This window comes from Ooceraea biroi, chromosome 13, assembly GCF_003672135.1.
Source record: "Ooceraea biroi isolate clonal line C1 chromosome 13, Obir_v5.4, whole genome shotgun sequence".
Lineage (NCBI taxonomy): Eukaryota > Metazoa > Arthropoda > Insecta > Hymenoptera > Formicidae > Ooceraea > Ooceraea biroi.
In genome coordinates, this window is record NC_039518.1 from 6030368 (window position 1) to 6052703 (window position 22336).

The window sequence follows — 22336 nt, forward strand, 5'->3', positions numbered from 1 at the left end:
TAATAGATGGCGTTGGAACATGTCTGAATATATCAATGTTATTGAAAACATACGATTTATATACATATGCTTAAAGGTGACATTTCAACGCATCTTTAGGAAAAAAGTTGTTTCAGATAAATTGATTCGTGTCAGTTTTGTACTCTTTTGAAGATGGAAGAAAACAAAGAACATTTTAGACACTTGATGCTTTTCTATTACCGGAAAGGCAAAAATGCCTCACAAGCAACAAATTCGATATGTTCTGTTTACGGAGAAGGCGCTTTAGCCGAAAGAACCGTACGTAAGTGGTTCGCTAAGTTTAGAGCTGGTGATTTTAACCTTAAAGACCAAGAACGCTCGGGCAGACCCTCTACTACTGATGATGACCAAATCAAGACACTGATCGAGAATAACCCGCGCTACACGACACGTGAATTAGCAGAGATACTGAAAATATCGAAAACCACTGTCCACGATCATGTAGTGAAGCTTGGTTACGTAAGTCGTTATGATGTATGGGTTCCGCATAATTTGACCGAAAAAATTTAATGGATCGCATTTCCATCTGCGACTCGCTGTACAAGCGCAACGAAAACGTACCATTTTTGAAGCAATTAGTGACGGGTGACGAAAAATGGATCATTTACAACAATGTAGAACGAAAAAGATCCTGGGATAAGCGAAATGAACCAGCATTAACCACTCCGAAAGCCGGCCTTCATCCAAAAAGAGTCATGCTCTGTGTCTGGTGGGATTGGAAAGGAATCCTATATTATGAGCTCCTACCACACAACCAAACGATAAATGCAGATAAGTACTGCTCGCAACTGGACGAATTAAAGACAGCGATTCAGGAAAAACGTCCAGAATTAGCCAATAGGAAGGGCGTCGTGTTCCATCAGGACAATGCCAGACCTCATGTTTCTTTGACTACCCGACAAAAATTGTTGGAGTTTGGCTGGGATGTGCCACCTCACCCACCGTATTCACCAGACATTGCACCTTCAGACTTTCACTTATTTAGGTCTGTGCAAAATTCTCTTAGCGGCAAGAACTTCAACTCTTTGATCGACATAAAAAACCACCTTGAGGAGTTTTTCGCCGAGAAACCTAAGAAGTTCTGGGAGAATGGAATCTTCCAGTTGCGTGAAAGATGGACAAAGGTTGTGAAACAAAACGGTGCATACATAAGTCAATAAATATTTATCGACATAAAAAAATGTTGCCTTTGAATTTTCCTTCAAAATCGGCACGAACTTTCCGGACGACCCAATAATATTGAGCTAAAGTAAATGTAAACGCACAGTATGAAGCATTTCAAAATAAATTCTTAATAAATTATACGCATGTCTCGGGTGAAATAGTGAGGTTCGCAAATAAAATAATAAAAAAAACAACATAACACAAAATAACATATTGTAAGAAGTCATTAGAATAAAAAGAGAATTTAGAAAAAAAAATTGTGAAACTCCGCAAGAACTTCCCCGCGGGAAAAAATGACGCGCGCGTTAAATCGAGATTTTATACGGCGAGTGGCGCCTGTTAATCGAGTTCGCCGCTCATTACGGCAAAACGTCGTAATTTAGTTTATCGAATAGTCGATCGGAGACGCCGGCATGATTGCGACGCGCGTAAAGCAATCTGCATCCCCCGATCGAATCTTCTCCTCCTCTTCGAACCGCGCGGACAAGCTACCGTGTTACCGAGCGCCGGAAAAAATATCGCACAAACAGCCTTGATGTTATATTCAACCGGCATAAAAAGCCAATTTGGGATACAATAGGCCTCTATCGAGGAACGAAAGGGATCATCTGCCGTTCGATATACGGCGCGGAGGAGGTTCTCTATCTGCGAGGAGCGCGATCGGGGCTTGATTAAAAATGAGATTGCGGCAGCGCGATTTCAAGGTGGAAGATTAGACCGCGCTTCTTATTTGATTTTCAATTCGATATTTTTAGCTTCTTTTTCGGGCGCTCGAGACCCGGCGTGATTTCGTAGAACTTTGACGATCTTGCGAACGCGAAGATCTCGCGGACCAGACATCGATGAGGTACTCGTCGTTCCATTTTTATCGTTCAATCGGCTGATTCGGCAAATTTCATTGGCGAGCCGATATCACCTTACGCGCAGACGAATTCAATTTCGCAGAGAGCGAACGAGCTCACGTGCGTGCAAACGCACGAGAGCATTGTGGAACACGATGGCTGAGTGCAGGCGGGACTCGCTCGGTGTCCTTTGACGCGCGCGCACATATTGTGACAGAAGCATTGTCGCGCTGACAAAATACGTGGCCGGCCACGGGCCGCGTTTCCGGTGGCAGCGGCGAGTCCGAGATAATCTCCGCGACTGATTTCGAACCCGTTTCCTTGCGCCGATGCCGGTGAATGGCACCCCGCTGGGCGTCCTCATTGCAGCCCCTCGCGCCGAATTAGAGCGGGCATTCGCAGAAAGGATTTGCTCTAATTCACGTACCGAGTGCGCCGCCGTCCGTTCGTCGGACAATTCAGGACAATGCCGAGCAGGCCGGTCGGAGATGGGTCTATCGTTTTAACAACGGCTGGAATCCTTTCGAGAGTCGGCCGCCACTCAGCCGATTTGCCGGAACCTGATCTCGTGAACTCTATGGGATTTCGCGCAAAAACCACCTTGAGAACTGACATCGAAACCTACGGGATTTATCGTTACCTCAGCGCGCAGCGTTACACGGTATTTTTGTCGAGTTTAGAATCCACCATGAAGATTTCTAAACGCGTCGCAACGACGCGAACGATCTCATGGAAATTTCTATTAAAGTCTCATTAGTCGGCTGTAATGGGAAACACGTTGTATTTCTGTCGCTTGTTGCAGGTGCATATGGGGCGAGAGAAACCACGACACATGGGAAACCGTAATTACCGCAGCACCTACAAAGACTAATTGCTCGTAGCGCGCGTTTGTTGTCCCCTCTGCCCCGTCGGAGGCGTTCGGTCGTCACCTACGGTGCCAGCTCGCCGTTAGACACAATGATTAGAAGGCGCCTTTCTCCAATTAGTTTATTTCCAGTTGACCGTGGCCTCTCATTAACGTAGCTCCAACGGAAAAAGGCAAAAAGCGACCTGCACCGATAATTAGCGGCTGCTACGCGCGTGTCGAATCCGTCGAAGGCCTCTGCGCGCCGATTCCGCGTCCCTTTTTCGGTAAAGGGGTGGAGTTTGGGCAAAGTTTCGGCCAGATTAGCCGGAATGACTGGACTGCGTGACTCGGACGCCATATGTCCCCATGAAATCTCGACGCAACGCAAAGGTGTTTGCGGCCTGAAAATAATTAACGGAATCAGGCGTGAGGTCATCATAGAGTATAGCAAGGATAGCGAAGGGTGTGGTGCCAATTTGCGAAATGGACTTTCAACCTCGCCGACGAAAGATGCCGCAGGAGGCTCGGGATCTTCCTCACGTTGTCCAGATGTCGCGTTCCACACGGAAGGTGTGACCGGCGTTCTTCTCTGTTCAGGCAAGGTTTGCGCAAAAATCTATTCATGACAAAAATTTTGACGCGACAAAAAAAAAAAGAACAGCATTATCTAGAATTAAATTTAAAAAAAAGCTTAAGACACGTAGTGATGAAGTAAAATCTAATTAAGATTCTGCAGAGATGACGGACAGATCGGATAAGCTGGATTTTCACTTTCACCGATCGCGATAAAATTCCAGCGATCGCTAACGTATTATTGGGTTGGCCAAAAGTAATTGCGTTCTTTTATATAAATAAAAGGCGAATTTTTCATGGGAAGCAAAAACTTTATTAAACAATATATTGTTCATTTTGTTTGATTATCTTTTGCCATTTTTCAGGCAACTTCATGATTCCGCGCTCAAAACAGTTCTTATCTTTTTCAGCAAAAACAATTCCAACAACGATTTGATATCCTCATCAGCAGTAAAGGTTTTACCATTCAAGGTGTTTTGCAAAGAACGAAACGAATGGTAATCTGATGGTGCCAGGTCTGGCGAATATGGTGGATGTGGTAACACATCCCATCCAAGCTGCAACAATTTTTCACGAGTGACCAAACTTGTACGTGGTCTAGCGTTATCATGGTGAAACACAACACCTTTGCGATTCACCAATTCTCGACGTTTCTGTTTGATGGCATCGTTTAATTTATCCAGTTGACGACAGTACACGTCTGAATTAATGGTTTGATTCCTTGCAAGCAGCTCAAAATACACAATACCTTAAAGTCCCATCAGACTGACAGCATAATCTTTCTTTGGTGAATATCTGCTTTTCAAGTGCTTTCAGCAGGTTCATCACGATCTTTTTCGTTTGACGTTGTAGACGATCGATTTTTCGTCGCCTGTTATCATCCGTTTCAAAAATCGATCATTTTCCTCACGTTTCAAAAGAGAATCGCAGATGTCAATACGCTCAGTGAGATGAATTTCTTTGAGCTCATGTCGTACCCAAATATCGAGCTTACTAATGTATCCAAGTCGTTTTGAATGGTTTTCAACACTCGATTTCGATATGTTAAGATTCTCAGCAATCTCTCGTGTCGTTAAACGCCGATTGGAATCGATCGGTGCCATTATTTTGTCATCATCAATTTCAATTGGCCTTCCTGAGCGTGGTGCATCTTTCACATTAAAATCTCCAGATCGAAATTTAGTAAACCAATTTTGACACTGCCGCAGTTTTAAAGCATCTTCGCCATATATTGGGTTGGCCAAAAAGTAATTGCGTTTTTTTTTATATAAATAAAAGGCGAATTTTTCATGGGAAACAAAAACTTTATAAAACAATATATTGTCCATTTTGTTTCATTATCTTTTGCCATTTTTCAGGCAACTTCATAATTCCGCGCTCCAAACAGTTCTTATCTTTTTCAGCAAAAACAATTCCAACAACGATTTCATATCCTCATCAGCAGTAAAGGTTTTACCATTCAAGGCGTTTTGCAAAGAACGAAACGAATGGTAATCTGATGGTGCCAGGTCTGGCGAATATGGTGGATGTGGTAACACATCCCATCCAAGCTGCAACAATTTTTCACGAGTGACCAAACTTGTGCGTGGTCTAGCGTTATCATGGTGAAACACAACACCTTTGCGATTCACCAATACTCGACGTTTCTGTTTGATGGCATCGTTTAATTTATCCAGTTGACGACAGTACACGTCTGAATTAATGGTTTGATTCCTTGCAAGCAGCTCAAAATACACAATACCTTAAAGTCCCATCAGACTGACAGCATAATCTTTCTTTGGTGAATATCTGCTTTTCAAGTGCTTTCAGCAGGTTCATCACGATCTTTTTCGTTTGACGTTGTAGACGATCGATTTTTCGTCGCCTGCTATCATCCGTTTCAAAAATCGATCATTTTCCTCACGTTTCAAAAGAGAATCGCAGATGTCAATACGCTCAGTGAGATGAATTTCTTTGAGCTCATGTCGTACCCAAATATCGAGCTTACTAATGTATCCAAGTCGTTTTGAATGGGTTTCAACACTCGATTTCGATATGTTAAGATTCTCAGCAATCTCTCGTGTCGTTAAACGCCGATTGGAATCGATCGGTGCCATTATTTTGTCATCATCAATTTCGATTGGCCTTCCTGAGCGTGGTGCATCTTTCACATTAAAATCTCCAGATCGAAATTTAGTAAACCAATTTTGACACTGCCGCAGTTTTAAAGCATCTTCGCCATATATTGGGTTGGCCAAAAAGTAATTGCGTTTTTTTTTATATAAATAAAAGGCGAATTTTTCATGGGAAGCAAAAACTTTATGAAACAATATATTGTTCATTTTGTTTGATTATCTTTTGCCATTTTTCAGGCAACTTCATGATTCCGCGCTCAAAAAAGTTCTTATCTTTTTCAGCAAAAAACAATTCCAACAACGATTTCATATCCTCATCAGCAGTAAAGGTTTTACCATTCAAGGCGTTTTGCAAAGAACGAAACGAATGGTAATCTGATGGTGCCAGGTGTGGCGAATATGGTGGATGTGGTAACACATCCCATCCAAGCTGCAACAATTTTTCACGAGTGACCAAACTTGTACGTGGTCTAGCGTTATCATGGTGAAACACAACACCTTTGCGATTCACCAATTCTCGACGTTTCTGTTTGATGGCATCGTTTGATTTATCCAGTTGACGACAGTATACGTCTGAATTAATGGTTTGATTCCTTGCAAGCAGCTCAAAATACACAATACCTTAAAGTCCCATCAGACTGACAGCATAATCTTTCTTTGGTGAATATCTGCTTTTCAAGTGCTTCGAGCAGGTTCATCACGATCTTTTTCGTTTGACGTTGTTGTAGACGATCGATTTTTCGTCGCCTGTTATCATCCGTTTCAAAAATCGATCATTTTCCTCACGTTTCAAAAGAGAATCGCAGATGTCAATACGCTCAGTGAGATGAATTTCTTTGAGCTCATGTCGTACCCAAATATCGAGCTTACTAATGTATCCAAGTCGTTTTGAATGGTTTTCAACACTCGATTTCGATATGTTAAGATTCTCAGCAATCTCTCGTGTCGTTAAACGCCGATTGGAATCGATCGGTGCCTTTATTTTGTCATCATCAATTTCGATTGGCCTTCCTGAGCGTGGTGCATCTTTCACATTAAAATCTGCAGATCGAAATTTAGTAAACCAATTTTGACACTGCCGCAGCTTTAAAGCATCTTCGCCATATACATCACGTAACTTTGTATGAGCTTGCACAGCGTTTTTCCCTTTTCGGAAGTAATAAAACGAAATATGACGAAAATGTTCTTTTTGATTTTCCATTTTGAAATCGACGGCAAACAAACAATTGTTAACGAAATCGTGTACTTTCTTTTTGTAAAACAAGCTTGAACTGTGAGTTGTTAACCTACATAATGAATTTGCGGTTTAGAACGAAGTTAGTTACATTTCAAGACATGTATGTTCGTCTATTGGAAAAAACGCAATTACTTTTTGGCCAACCCAATATATCCTTGGCAACATCTGGATCCGAGTCCAGGGCGAACAATGGATCAACGAGTACAAAGGGAGAGATGAAGGAAGAGACTGTTGAGCGGCAAATTGGCCGCGAACCAATTCGATGCCACCAACAGCGCTAATTTGCTCATTATACGTCGGAGACCAGACATTGAAAACGTGACGTCCTTATCTACTGCTTCCGCCATTCCCGAATTATCCCATTGATCCAGCCGAGTCCTTGTAAGTCACCGCGACGATCCTGGAATCTCGACACCCGCCGGGATGGCCCCTCGGGCAGCGGGCTTCCGGTTCGCGCCGGATAATGATAGGTCTCGAATCTGAAAACCGTGGTTCCGAACGCAGGGGTCGGCGGAGGAGGGGGAGGGAAGACCCTCGAGACTTCTATTATGCCACTATTTCACCGCGAGAGAGAGATCTGACCTGCGAGAACGTGCAGTAGGTCGAGGGCAAATTACGTGGCCCCGCAAGGGATACATGCACCTGCTTCTCCCGCACAAGACAAGGGGACGCTCCTGTGGATTCTACGATTCTTTATTTGCGAGGGGGAGGTTCCCCGAGCGTTCATCAACGACTCGTGGCATTCGCTTACTCCGCACAAAGGGCGCATCTCTTTCGATCTCAAAGTGCACGTTAGAAACTAGAAATTAATGTTTTTAAGATGATTTCTATATTAGCCAAGCGCACACCCCTAAGTTAACGATTTCCATATTATCTCGGAACAATTTTCAATCAATTCTTAAGAAGCGTATATACAGTGACCGGCATAATAAAGTGACCATCTCGTATGTCTATAGAAATTTCCTGAAAATTAATATTTTTAATAGAAAGTATGGTACTATTGAGCTTTTTTGAAAGTTTACTATCACACTAATGATTTGTAAAAAGAATCAAGAGAGAAAGTTTGCTGTAACAAAGATTTATAACATTATTTTACTAAAACAAGCATTTTCATGCATGACAAATAAAAGTGACCGCTTTAGAATTTGTAGTGTCTTCGTTGAGTTCCGTTGCGTATCACGTCTCAAATGTAAACCAAGGATGTTTTTGTAGCGACATGTGACTAGCGGTTCCTTGTTTACTTGTTTTTAAAGACAACGCAGTCTGTAGAAAGACAGTGAATATGACTGGTCGACAAATTTCTTATTCAGTCCGAAACTTGATTATTAATGATTGTAAACGCGGTGTTTCGCAGCGAAAGGTCGCCGAAAAATATGAAGTCAGTAAAAGCGCTGTCCAGAAACTTCATCAAAAAGTTTTAACCACTGGAACAGTAGCCGATCAACCTGGAAGAGGAAGAACGCGAAGTACAACTTGGCGTGATGATGCAAATATCATACGAATGGTGAAGAAAGATCCGAAAACAACTGTCAGGAATCTTCGTGAATCACTTAACCTAACTATTTCTGACCGAACAGTGCGCAGAAGATTGCGGGAAGCAGATTTACACAGCCGTTTTGCACGTAAGCGTCCGTTAATTAATAAAAAGAATAAAAAGAAGCGACTTGAATTTGCAATAAAATATGCAAATCAACCCATGGACTTCTGGAAACGAGTTCTGTGGACAGACGAAAGTAAGTTCGAGCTTCTTGGATCTTCATGGTCTGGGGCTGTTTTTCTCGGGAAGGAGCGGGTCAACTAGTAAAAATCAATGGCATCATGACTGCTGATGTTTACATTGATATTTTACGTGAAAATTTTGAAGTGTCGTTGATCCAATTAGGCTTGGAAGACAATTTTATTTTACAAGACAACGATTCCAAGTATACCGCCAAAAAAACGAAGACGTTTTTAAAATCCAACCGACTAAAAGTACTTGATTGGCCTCCGCAATCCCCAGACTTGAATCCGATAGAAAATTTATGGTCGATTTTGGATGAAAAAGTGGACAAAACCGAAGTTACAAATCAAAATAATTACTTCGATGCGCTGCAACGAACGTGGCAAAATCGTGATCCCAATTATCTGCATAATCTGGCCGAAAGTATGCCCAGACGGTTGACGGCAGTTATTAAAGCCAAAAGAGGCCATACCAAATACTAATTTTGTTTTTTTTAATATACAGGGTGTCCCGGGTTTTAACCGACAAACTGCGGGAGCATATTCTACTAGTGGAAATAAGAAAAAATTCTTATATCGAGTTTGCTTAGGAATGCTTTATTACAAAGTTATAAACCAATATTGGAAAGAAATATGAGATAAGTAACAACGGATTTTTTCACAAAAATAAAAATTATGTACGCAATGATTTAGTGACGCATTTCAAAATGTTGTCCTTGCACGTCGATACAAGCTAGACATCGACGTAGTACAGAATTTGTTACAGTACGAGATTCCTGAAAATTTTGTTGCATCTCAGTAACTGAATTAGTAATTCGTTGCTTTAAATCTTCAAGCGAGATTACTTCTGTACTGTAAACTTTATTTTTTAAAGTTCCCCATAAATAAAAATCAAGAGGCGTTAAATCGGGCGATCTTGGAGGCCAGAAAACCGGTCCTCCTTGACCAATCCACCTATGAGCGTAATGTTCATCTAACCAGTTTCTAACTTGTCTAGCATAGTGCGATGGACAACCGTCTAACTGTATCCAGCTGTTTTGGCGAAACTGCAGTGGCACATTTTCCATCAAAATTGGTAAATCGTTTGATAGGAATCTTCGAAAAGATTCTCCGTTCAATCGGTCAGGTAAAAAGAACGGACCAATAAGCCGGTCATGAAGCATACCCATCCAAACATTACATCGAAATTCGTGTTGAAAGTTTCTTCGTCTGGTAGTATGTGGATTATTATGAGCCCATACATGGCTATTATGAGAATTGAATATGCCTCGTCTTGTACAGATCGCTTCATCTGTCCATAATATCATTGATGAGAAAAGATTGTCCCTTTCTACTGCATTCACATACCAGTTACAAAATTCGACTCGTTTCTGATAATCGATTGGAAGTCATTCTTGTACAGGTGTGTAATGATATGCGAATCTGTCATCAGCACGCAATGTTCTCGAAATAGTGTTTCGTGATATCTGCAGTTGAGCTGAAGCACGTCGAACACTTTGTGTAGGAGTATTATCAAAAAGATTTAAGATTCTTTCCGAGCGTCGTCGGTGTCTTAGAGCTGAACGAACATCATCATATTCATTCATAGGTCGAAATGAACCCAAATTACGTAATTGCAAATGGGTATTACTAAACACAGAACTATCTGGTACTCTCCTGTTAGGAAATCTACGTTGATACTCTCGTACGGCAGCTCGTGCATTTCCGTCACAGAATCCGTACACGAAATGAATATCAGCGTATTCCTCATTTCAAAACACTTTTGGCATTCTGATAGTAATTGCTAGTTCACACGACGATTGAAATCTAACAGCTACTGTTGTGAAAGTAACAATCATACTGAATCGTTTCAACATAGTGAACATGAATACATGTGAATACACATAACGTAACATCTTCGACCTTCCAAATTCTACACTATGTTCCGTTGTTACTTATCTCATATTTCTTTTCAATATTGGTTTATAATATTTATATTAATTAATCATTATGTATATATATACAGGGTGTCCCGGGTTTTAACCGACAGACTGCGGGAGCATATTCTACTAGTGGAAATAAGAAAAAATTCTTATATCGAGTTTGCTTAGGAATGCTTTATTACAAAGTTATAAACCAATATTGAAAAGAAATATGAGATAAATAACAACGAATTTTTTCACAAAAATAAAAATTATGTACACAATGATTTAGTGACGCATTTCAAAATGTTGTCCTTGCACGTCGATACAAGCTAGACATCGACGTAGTACAGAATTTGTTACAGTACGACATTCCTGAAAATTTTGTTGCATCTCAGTAACTGAATTAGTAATTCGTTGCTTTAAATCTTCAAGCGAGATTACTTCTGTACTGTAAACTTTAGTTTTTAAAGTTCCCCATAAATAAAAATCAAGAGGCGTTAAATCGGGCGATCTTGGAGGCCAGAAAACCGGTCCTCCTCGATCAATCCACCTATGAGCACAATGTTCGTCTAACCAGTTTCTAACTTGTCTAGCATAGTGCGATGGACAACCGTCTAACTGTATCCAGCTGTTTTGGCGAAACTGCAGTGGCACATTTTCCATCAAAATTGGTAAATCGTTTGATAGGAATCTTCGAAAAGATTCTCCGTTCAATCGGTCAGGTAAAAAGAACGGACCAATAAGCCGGTCATGAAGCATACCCATCCAAACATTACATCGAAATTCGTGTTGAAAGTTTCTTCGTCTGGTAGTATGTGGATTATTATGAGCCCATACATGGCTATTATGAGAATTGAATATGCCTCGTCTTGTACAGATCGCTTCATCTGTCCATAATATCATTGATGAGAAAAGATTGTCCCTTTCTACTGCATTTACATACCAGTTACAAAATTCGACTCGTTTCTGATAATCGATTGGAAGTCATTCTTGTACAGGTGTGTAATGATATGCGAATCTGTCATCAGCACGCAATGTTCTCGAAATAGTGTTTCGTGATATCTGCAGTTGAGCTGAAGCACGTCGAACACTTTGTGTAGGAGTATTATCAAAAAGATTTAAGATTCTTTCCGAGCGTCGTCGGTGTCTTAGAGCTGAACGAACATCATCATGTTCATTCATAGGTCGAAATGAACCCAAATTACGTAATTGCAAATGGGTATTACTAAACACAAAACTATCTGGTACTCTCCTGTTAGGAAATCTACGTTGATACTCTCGTACGGCAGCTCGTGCATTTCCGTCACAGAATCCGTACACGAAATGAATATCAGTGTATTCCTCATTTGAAAACACTTTTGGCATTTTGATAGTAATTGCTAGTTGACACGACGATTGAAATCTAACGGCTACTGTTGTGAAAGTAGCAATCATACTGAATCGTTTCAACATAGTGAACATGAATACATGTGAATACACATGACATAAACATCTTCGACCTTCCAAATTCTACACTATGTTCCGTTGTTACTTATCTCATATTTCTTTTCAATATTGGTTTATAACTTTGTAATAAAGCATTTCTAAGCAAACTCGATATAAGAATTTTTTCTTATTTCCACTAGTAGAATATGCTCCCGCGGTTTGTCGGTTAAAACCCGGGACACCCTGTATATTAAGATCTATAAAATGGTCACTTTTTTTTGTCATACATGAAAATGCTTGTTTTGGTAGAATAAAGTTTTAAGTTTTTGTTACAGCCAAATTCTGTCTCGATTCTTTTCACAAATCTTTAGTGTGATAATAACCTTTTAATAAAGCTCAATAGTTCCATAATTTCCCATTAAAAACATTAGTTTTCAGGAAAGTTCTATGGACATATTAGGATGGTCAGTTTATTATGCCGGTCACTGTAAATAGATAAGAATAACAGTAGAGTTTTGTTACATGCGTGAGAGCAGTCTTGTAACCGCTTACGACACTCTTCTAAAATTAGCATCGCCTTTCCCAGAACGTTTAGTTGGAACCGGCCGACGCGCCCAATGCTCGTTTTTATTAGACCCCTTCAAAAAGCGAGCTTTTACTGCCGAAAATCGATGATTTGTTCCCGGCGAGCACAGCGGGGCGGCGAAGCGCAGTCGAGGCGAGCGAATCTCGCGTCGGTCGGATGATTTACACACGCCCACGTAACGAATCTATTAATTATTTATAGGCTTGCGAAATTTATTTGCGGTACCCCGCGGGGTACCGCGCTGCCCTATGCCCCCGAGGGCCTACCTTCGGAATAAGGCGCTTAACATAATGGCGATTCCTCTGCATGCCCTTTATAAACCCCAGAATTCATTCTCCGCCTCGAGCGTGCGTTATCCTGCCGCTTAAATCAGGATGCGTCGCATTAAAACGACAAGACGCTTTCATAAATAATTTTCAATCGCGTTTTTCATGCCGCGTTTATCCGCGAGGATGATGATGATGATGATTTCGAACGTACCGTAATTCGCGAGATCGTTACTCGCGAAGGAGACGCGCGTTAAGCGCAGCAATTAATGCGAAGCCATATGGGAGGAAGGATAAAGCAATTAAGTCGGTAGCAAAGAAACCGTGAGAGGAGATAGCGCTTAAGAGCGATTCGCGGGAAACCGACGGCACGAAGGTCGACCGGGATTCTTCGGGAGAGATTTCGACACGACAAACGATCGCACACCCATTTGACGAAAAAGCCCGCTCCGCGAGCGCGGCGACGCAGGATCGCGCTTTTCTTGCCAGCGCGATGCACCACCTTGGCATTTATGGTGCGACACGCCAATTGCCGCGGCAGATGTCTGACGCGACGGCGACATTCCGCTACGGTGTGACGATTTGACGTCTACGGAACTCCGAAATTATTGGGTCGTCCGGAAAGTTCGTGCCGATTTTGAAGGAAAATTCAAAGGCAACATTTTTTTATGTCGATAAATATTTATTGACTTATGTATGCACCGTTTTGTTTCACAACCTTTGTCCATCTTTCACGCAACTGGAAGATTCCATTCTCCCAGAACTTCTTAGGTTTCTCGGCGAAAAACTCCTCAAGGTGGTTTTTTATGTCGATCAAAGAGTTGAAGTTCTTGCCGCTAAGAGAATTTTGCACAGACCTAAATAAGTGAAAGTCTGAAGGTGCAATGTCTGGTGAATACGGTGGGTGAGGTGGCACATCCCAGCCAAACTCCAACAATTTTTGTCGGGTAGTCAAAGAAACATGAGGTCTGGCATTGTCCTGATGGAACACGACGCCCTTCCTATTAGCTAATTCTGGACGTTTTTCCTGAATCGCTGTCTTTAATTCGTCCAGTTGCGAGCAGTACTTATCTGCATTTATCGTTTGGTTGTGTGGTAGGAGCTCATAATATAGGATTCCTTTCCAATCCCACCAGACACAGAGCATGACTTTTTTTGGATGAAGGCCGGCTTTCGGAGTGGTTAATGCTGGTTCATTTCGCTTATCCCAGGATCTTTTTCGTTCTACATTGTTGTAAATGATCCATTTTTCGTCACCCGTCACTAATTGCTTCAAAAATGGTACGTTTTCGTTGCGCTTGTACAGCGAGTCGCAGATGGAAATGCGATCCATTAAATTTTTTCGGTCAAATTATGCGGAACCCATACATAATAGCGACTTACGTAACCAAGCTTCACTACATGATCGTGGACAGTGGTTTTCGATATTTTCAGTATCTCTGCTAATTCACGTGTCGTGTAGCGCGGGTTATTCTCGATCAGTGTCTTGAGTTGGTCATCATCAGTAGTAGAGGGTCTGCCCGAGCGTTCTTGGTCTTTAAGGTTAAAATCACCAGCTCTAAACTTAGCGAACCACTTACGTACGGTTCTTTCAGCTAAAGCGCCTTCTCCGTAAACAGAACATATCGAATTTGTTGCTTGTGAGGCATTTTTGCCTTTCCGGTAATAGAAAAGCATCAAGTGTCTAAAATGTTCTTTGTTTTCTTCCATCTTCAAAAGAGTACAAAACTGACACGAATCAATTTATCTGAAACAACTTTTTTCCTAAAGATGCGTTGAAATGTCACCTTTAAGCATATGTATATAAATCGTATGTTTTCAATAACATTGATATATTCAGACATGTTCCAACGCCATCTATTAAAAATCGGCACGAACTTTCCGGACGACCCAATACATTGTTGTAAATGATCCATTTTTCGTCACCCGTCACTAATTGCTTCAAAAATGGTACGTTTTCGTTGCGCTTGTACAGCGAGTTGCAGATGGAAATGCGATCCATTAAATTTTTTCGGTCAAATTATGCGGAACCCATACATAATAGCGACTTACGTAACCAAGCTTCACTACATGATCGTGGACAGTGGTTTTCGATATTTTCAGTATCTCTGCTAATTCACGTGTCGTGTAGCGCGGGTTATTCTCGATCAGTGTCTTGATTTGGTCATCATCAGTAGTAGAGGATCTGCCCGAGCGTTCTTGGTCTTTAAGGTTAAAATCACCAGCTCTAAACTTAGCGAACCACTTACGTACGGTTCTTTCAGCTAAAGCGCCTTCTCCGTAAACAGAACATATCGAATTTGTTGCTTGTGAGGTATTTTTGCCTTTCCGGTAATAGAAAAGCATCAAGTGTCTAAAATGTTCTTTGTTTTCTTCCATCTTCAAAAGAGTACAAAACTGACACGAATCAATTTATCTGAAACAACTTTTTTCCTAAAGATGCGTTGAAATGTCACCTTTAAGCATATGTATATAAATCGTATGTTTTCAATAACATTGATATATTCAGACATGTTCCAACGCCATCTATTAAAAATCGGCACGAACTTTCCGGACGACCCAATACTTAGTTAGAGAGAGCGCAACGCTCTGCTACAGAAACTCATCGCAATCGCATGTCTGTCAGTTTTCGGTCGATCCACGCCCAACTTTGCTGTTCAACACGATGTGCGACAGATAAGTTTTATTTTCTCGATTATGCAAAATAAAGATGATACAGATATTTCATGAATAATAAAGCTGGAAATTATCGCGCCTCATGTAACGTAATTAAACTCTGCTTCATTTAAGCCTAAGAGCACGACTAATGTGAACCGCCACACTGAAAAAAAATTTTGTTCAACGATCTAAACACATTTAGTTGTTTGAAGATTTAGTTAATGCAACAACTTTCTAATCAACCGAACTTAACTGTAGTCTACTTAACAAACTGTTCAATGTTAGTTGAAAAAAATGGTTCAACCATTTCATTTATTGACGGGACTATCATCATTTGGTTACCTTTAAGAAAAATCAGTTACCAACATCGTTATATTTATTTCGACAGTCTCACGAAGTTAACTAAATGCGTTTATATCAGACATACAAATATTTCATTGTTTTTAATGGGGGAATTTGTTTGAATGGACTGTGTCGTTATTACATGAGATAATGACGTTTTCATAAATTACATATATTCAAGACAACCAAATGTTTTGTTAAGTAAGTATACATTCTGCATTGTATAGACAAATTCTTAGGTAAGACTGACCCAATCAATTATTACTTGAAGTTTATGATAAGCTTAAATATTTACTTACTTTAACTGAATGTACATTTTGAAAGGTAATATATTTCAGACAATACAACTTAATTGTTTGTTGGAAAATAAGATTGTTAATATTTTGAGTTAACAAAATTTGGGACTGGTAATGTTAAACGTATTAACAACGTTAAATCAACATTTATTTAGTTAAAGTGAACTACTCAACTTTCCAAAAGTACTAAGTAATTCTGACCATATATAGTGTTTATTTAATTCTAACTCATCTTTAAAATAAAACCAAATTTGTTTGGTTTAACATTGTAATATTCAGTTCTTTGAGAATATATATAGTTAAAGGCTTGAGATCTAATTTACATAGAACATAGTTAACTGCCCAGTCAGCATCGACCGATAGATGGCCAGGCCAGGCGTGAGGTTCTCGCAAGAAACATTGCGTTATCACCTTACAAATAACCATCCGGAAACCGTGCGCGCGAAAATAATATAAAGTCAATAATAATATAAAGTCGTGGTCGAAACGTTGTGCTTCACTATACGTGTGTGTAACCAACTTGGTCGTAATAAATTAAAGATTATATAAAGTATAAAGTCATTCGAATCAAATATTTGGTTACCGTATTTTAATAGCTAGTTATTCCAAAAAAATGTTAATTCCAATTAACTAAATATTTTTTCTTGTTACCTTTCATTTGATCATAGGAAGTAAGCTTTGATATCATGAAATGCCTAAATGGTTAATCGAAAAATTCGTTAGCTTTCGACAATACTTTTTATGTTACATGAATAAATGACTTTTCTGAAGAAACAAATATTTTGTCGAACTAAGACGTCTTCACACTTAATATAACTCGTGAATGGTTTGGACTAGCAAGAACGATAGTTCATTCAATTTAATTTATTACAAAATAAACAAAATATTTCACTTCATTAAAAGGATATTGTGTTGTGTTAAATAAACATAAAGTTCGTCCTACTCTACGTTTTGTCACTATGACTATATCCTTGGTTAAATGAAAAAATATAGCGTTCGCGGTAATATTGATTTATATAGGTTTCAACTATAATGAAGTCGAACGAAAAAACTACATCCTTATTTTAAACATAGATTTTGTTGTTCTTTCATTATTTTTTCTTTGACACACACATCTTTTTGTTATCTCAATTAATGCTATTTTATGAGTCATCAAAACATCAAAACAACAATTTCTCTTCAATTAAATATACTGTAGAATCAAATAAATATTTTGTCTGCAATAACTAAATTTGGTTGGACCAAATTTAAAAATATCGTAACCATTAAACAAAATATTTAGTTCTTATTACATTGACATTTATTTAAACGTATCCGACCGCAGCATTTTGTTAAGTCAAATAATTTTTTTTTCGTTGAACAAGTTTTTTTTCAGTGCAGCGTTACGCATCTCAGCAATGGAATTACTTTGTAATGAAATTACTTACTCCACTCTTTTAACTCATCATATTAAAAACATAACTTTCCAAGCATGAGAAAAATAGAAAATTTACGTTACAAAATATTGATTTAAACTTATTATAATTTAGTTTACAGGCCATTTTATGGACGACGACTATAGTCGGCGTATGGAAGCGAAAGGATTAAAGGCGAAAGGTATCCTCAGGCCTTCTCGAGTCGCATCAATGTTCATTCAAGGCAACCCACAGTGGGCCAGAAAGCATGCAAAAGCGGACAAAATTCAAGATTTCTTTAGACTTTTCTGAAATTCGAGGTACTTGAGGTTTTGAGGTTGCTGATAACGAATCTGACATGGAAAATTCAATATTCAAATTAGTGGATCCAATATGGCGGTCAATATCTATTAATTTTGATCGGATTTGTATGGAACTTGATATTTAATGGTTTTCAAGATTGCTGATAACGAATCTGACATCAAAAATTCCTACTCCCTACTCGGAGCGTACAAGCGCCGCGAGAGACAGTGCCGGCACGGTAGAGCGGCCTATCAGCAGATGGGGCACCATTGCGTAGGACAAAATATTTTCTATTTGTTACATTTAGAACAATGAGAAATAAACTAGTGAGATAAATTGTCGAACTTAAAACTTTGGTGTCTATCCGTCAAACTAGCTTTATATCGTGAAAAAATGCATTCTATATATTAACATATATATATTAATATTATATATATATACCTATATATTATACATATATATAATATTAATATACAGGGTGGCCCATTTTAATTTATACAGTCGATTTTTTAAAAAACTAAAAGATACGAAAAAATATTTCAGACAGACACGTCACGATTTCGAGGGGGACATAAGATGATACCATTGGTTTGACCTTGAATACTCGTTTGAAGGTCACGCGAAGATCACCTTCAATTTCTTTAATTGAAACCCCAACTTTTTATTGCAGATTCTTATTCTCCATCGAAAAGTAAGTAACTTTTGTCTGAAACATTTTTCCGAAAAATGTCATCTTATGTCCTTAAAATGATCTTCAAGATGAGTTTTGAGGACATTTTAAGGACATAAGATGACATTTTTCGGAAAAATGTTTCAGACAAAAATTGCATGTTTTCTCGTGTAGAATCCGAATCCGTAATAAAAAATACCATATCTCATTAAAAAAAAATTTCAGAATTCTAACTTCCGGTCTGAAATTTTTTTAGTTTTTTAAAAAATCGACTGTATAAATTAAAATGGGCCACCCTGTATATATTAACATTAATAAATATATTACTATTAATAAATATTTGCTATCACGTGAATTAATGCACCTTATTGTACGTATCTAGTCGCGTAATCGTAGCAAATCTGGGCGATTTAAAACTCATGTACACATAGCAAATTACAGTATTCGCAAAATATCGCCGAATAAGTTTAAAGTAGACATTATAATGAAGATCCTGACACCTTCAATTTTTGATTAGAAAGTGGAGTCTCGGGGAGCAGGAAAACAATAACCTGTACAAAAGCGAAATGAATAAAATTGATTTCACAAGAAGTCATGATACTCAAATCAGGTTAACGTCCACAGATCTTTACTAGCTTTTTCAAATTCAAATACCCGTAATACTGATATTACATAAAAGAAAAACCTTTAAAAGTGATAAGCTAAATTTTTCATATGAGAAAAAGAAATTATAAATACGTTAGGAAACAAATAACATTTTTCTTGTTCATGATGCGCCCCTATATGAACAAATATTGAATAACCTGTAAAAACATTTCGCTACGGCCACTTCAACTACTCTATTTTAAGATATCGTGATAATTGAGTAAAAATTTGAGTGTTGGTTTTTTGCCACTTTTGTGAGTTTTCTGGCCCACTGTGCAACCGCCCGAGTTTCGCAAGCTGCAATTAAGTGAGCGTACCGAATACGTGCCAATTTATCCGTCGCCTCGTTCGTTGCCGTAAAGACGTGGCATTCACAGCAACGAGTTTTCTAGGAAAGCGTCGCCGACTAATGTCGCAGTGTTTCTTTTATCGCCACGGCGCCTCTGATCTTTCTCTCTTTCTCTCTCTCTATACAGAGGAGAGGCGACTCTCCTCTCGTTCTCGACCTCATTAGAGGAGTCCTCGTCGTGCGGGTCCGTGAAATGGCAAAGTGGCACCAGAAGCGACCACGCTCTCACGCATAACAACTAAATGACGCGTCGCGGCCTGCTTGCCGGCACGCGCGCGCGTGTCTACGTGTTTCAATTGCGGAATAATTATCGTGCCCGTCGCTTGCCGCCGAACGACGTCTCGAGATGCTGTCTCCGAAAACATCCTCCGGCTGAATGGAGTCGGAGAGGCGGTCCGGACCCGTCGAAAGAGCAACCGGTTCGGCTTCGAGGTACCTCGGCTGCCTTCTTCGCCAGCTACTCAGCCCTAGCTCTCGCATACGTCGATTTTCGCATTTTCGAAAAATAAGCGACACCACTCGAGCGCGGATTAGGATTCTACGCGAGAAAACATGCAACTTTTGTCTGAAACATTTTTCCGAAAAATGTCATCTTATGTCCTTAAAATGATCTTCAAGATGAGTTTTGAGGAAATTTTAAGGACATAAGATGACATTTTTCGGAAAAATGTTTCAGACAAAAGTTACTTACTTTTCGATGGAGAATAAGAATCTGCAATAAAAAGTTGGGGTTTCAATTTAAGAAATTGAAGGTGATCTTCGCGTGACCTTCAAACGAGTATTCAAGGTCAAACCAATGGTATCATCTTATGTCCCCCTCGAAATCGTGACATGTCTGTCTGAAACATTTTTTCGTATCTCTTTTAGTTTAGTAGTACCCTCGGTAGTCCAGGGAAACGTGCGATTTTCCCTAATGTCAAGGAGCGATGCATATTTAAATCTCGGAGAACGTTCCGATCTCCGTTGCACGCGCGAAGGTAAGCTACGAACGTTGATTGAAGACTTTTTGCACGCGGCGAGGGAGAATTGCGCCGGCACGTGAACGTGAGCATAAATCGCCGGTGAGTTTTCTGGACGAAATCGCGCGCGCATTCGCCGGGTCCTACCCGAAATTACTCGACAAGGCCCCGAATCAGGCCGACGGTTTTTCACCGCAGAATTACACCGCCGATGTATCGGCGGTAAGAGAGGCGCGCGGCGCGACAAAAAGTAAAATTGCAGCGCTTACAAATGATGCGCCGAAATGAGCGGCCGACGCGTAACCCACTCGTCGCTGAAAAACGCGCGCGCTCGCTCGCGTGATCAAAGGATCGCTTTCGATTCTCGCGCAAGAACGTAATTCGCTGTGCTTTCCTCTCGTTGTCCATGTATCGAAACCTCCTCTCATTTTCCTCCGTCGAAGCGTCTGCGTGTGACAGGGGAACGCACACTCACGCGGCATTTCCGAGCAGTGCGCTTATGCTTGAGTAGCTTCGCAAATGGGTAATTATTTAGATTAACGGAGCAACCTCGAATGACCTTGACCTTGACATATGTTGTCACGGTCACCCTCCTGAGTGACCTTCAAAAGGTTTTAGCCGTCGCTCATTGTTTATTAAAAAGTTATTAACAAAAGAAGTTTCGAAAATATAGTAGTTATTTTAATATTGAAAGGCATAAACGACGAATATGAACGAAGGAAGGAAAGTGATTTAACCCAACCTAATCTCATCTAGCCTGGTTAGGTTAGGTTAGGTTATATTTTCCGAAACTGGAGCCCGGACACATATACGCTCGTTTTTCAGCCCGCTTCGCGGGAGGGCGGGGGGAGGGGCGAAGCCCCTCCCCCCGCCAGAATCCGTGCCGTGTACCAGGTGATCAAAATCTGTAACACCGGCTCCGGCGGGGGGAGGGGCTTTGCCCCTCCCCCCCCGCCCTCCCGCGAAGCGGGCTGAAAACGAGCGTGTGTCCGGGGCTCCAGTTTCGGAAAATATAACCTAACCCAAACCTATTTCTGATTTAAGGGTAAAATTCCATCAAATATACTCTTTCGTAAACGTATATGATATCGTAAAATTATGCTCTATTCATTAAACTTTTTAACAAACAACGAGCGACGGGTGAAACCTAGTGCGGGTTATTCGGGACGGTGACTTGTAATACAGGATGTCCCGGGTTTTAACCGACAAACTGCGGGAGCATATTCTACTAGTGGAAATAAGAAAAAATTCTTATATCGAGTTTGCTTAGAAATGCTTTATTACAAAGTTATAAACCAATATTGAAAAGAAATATGAGATAAGTAACAACGGAACATAGTGTAGAATTTGGAAGGTCGAAGATGTTCACATGTATTCATGTTCACTATGTTGAAACGATTCAGTATGATTGCTACTTTCACAACAGTAGCCGTTAGATTTCAATCGTCGTGTCAACTAGCAATTACTATCAGAATGCCAAAAGTGTTTTCAAATGAGGAATACACTGATATTGATTTCGTGTACGGATTCTGTGACGGAAATGCACGAGCTGCCGTACGAGAGTATCAACGTAGATTTCCTAACAGGAGAGTACCAGATAGTTCTGTGTTTAGTAATACCCATTTGCAATTACGTAATTTGGGTTCATTTCGACCTATGAATGAATATGATGATGTTCGTTCAGCTCTAAGACACCGACGACGCTCGGAAAGAATCTTAAATCTTTTTGATAGTACTCCTACACAAAGTGTTCGACGTGCTTCAGCTCAACTGCAGATATCACGAAATACTATTTCGAGAACATTGCGTGCTGATGACAGACTCGCATATCATTACACACCTGTACAAGAATGACTTCCAATCGATTATCAGAAACGAGTCGAATTTTGTAACTGGTATGTGAATGCAGTAGAAAGGGACAATCTTTTCTCATCAATGATATTATGGACAGATGAAGCGACCTGTACAAGACGAGGCATATTCAATTCTCATAATAGCCATGTATGGGCTCATAATAATCCA

General features: G+C 40.1%; 1 pseudogene; it reads left to right on the top strand.

Moving 5' to 3' along the window:
• The first annotated feature begins 366 nt into the window (after positions 1 to 366).
• LOC113563180 lies at positions 367 to 662 on the top strand (annotated as a pseudogene).
• The last annotated feature ends 21674 nt before the right edge of the window (positions 663 to 22336 follow it).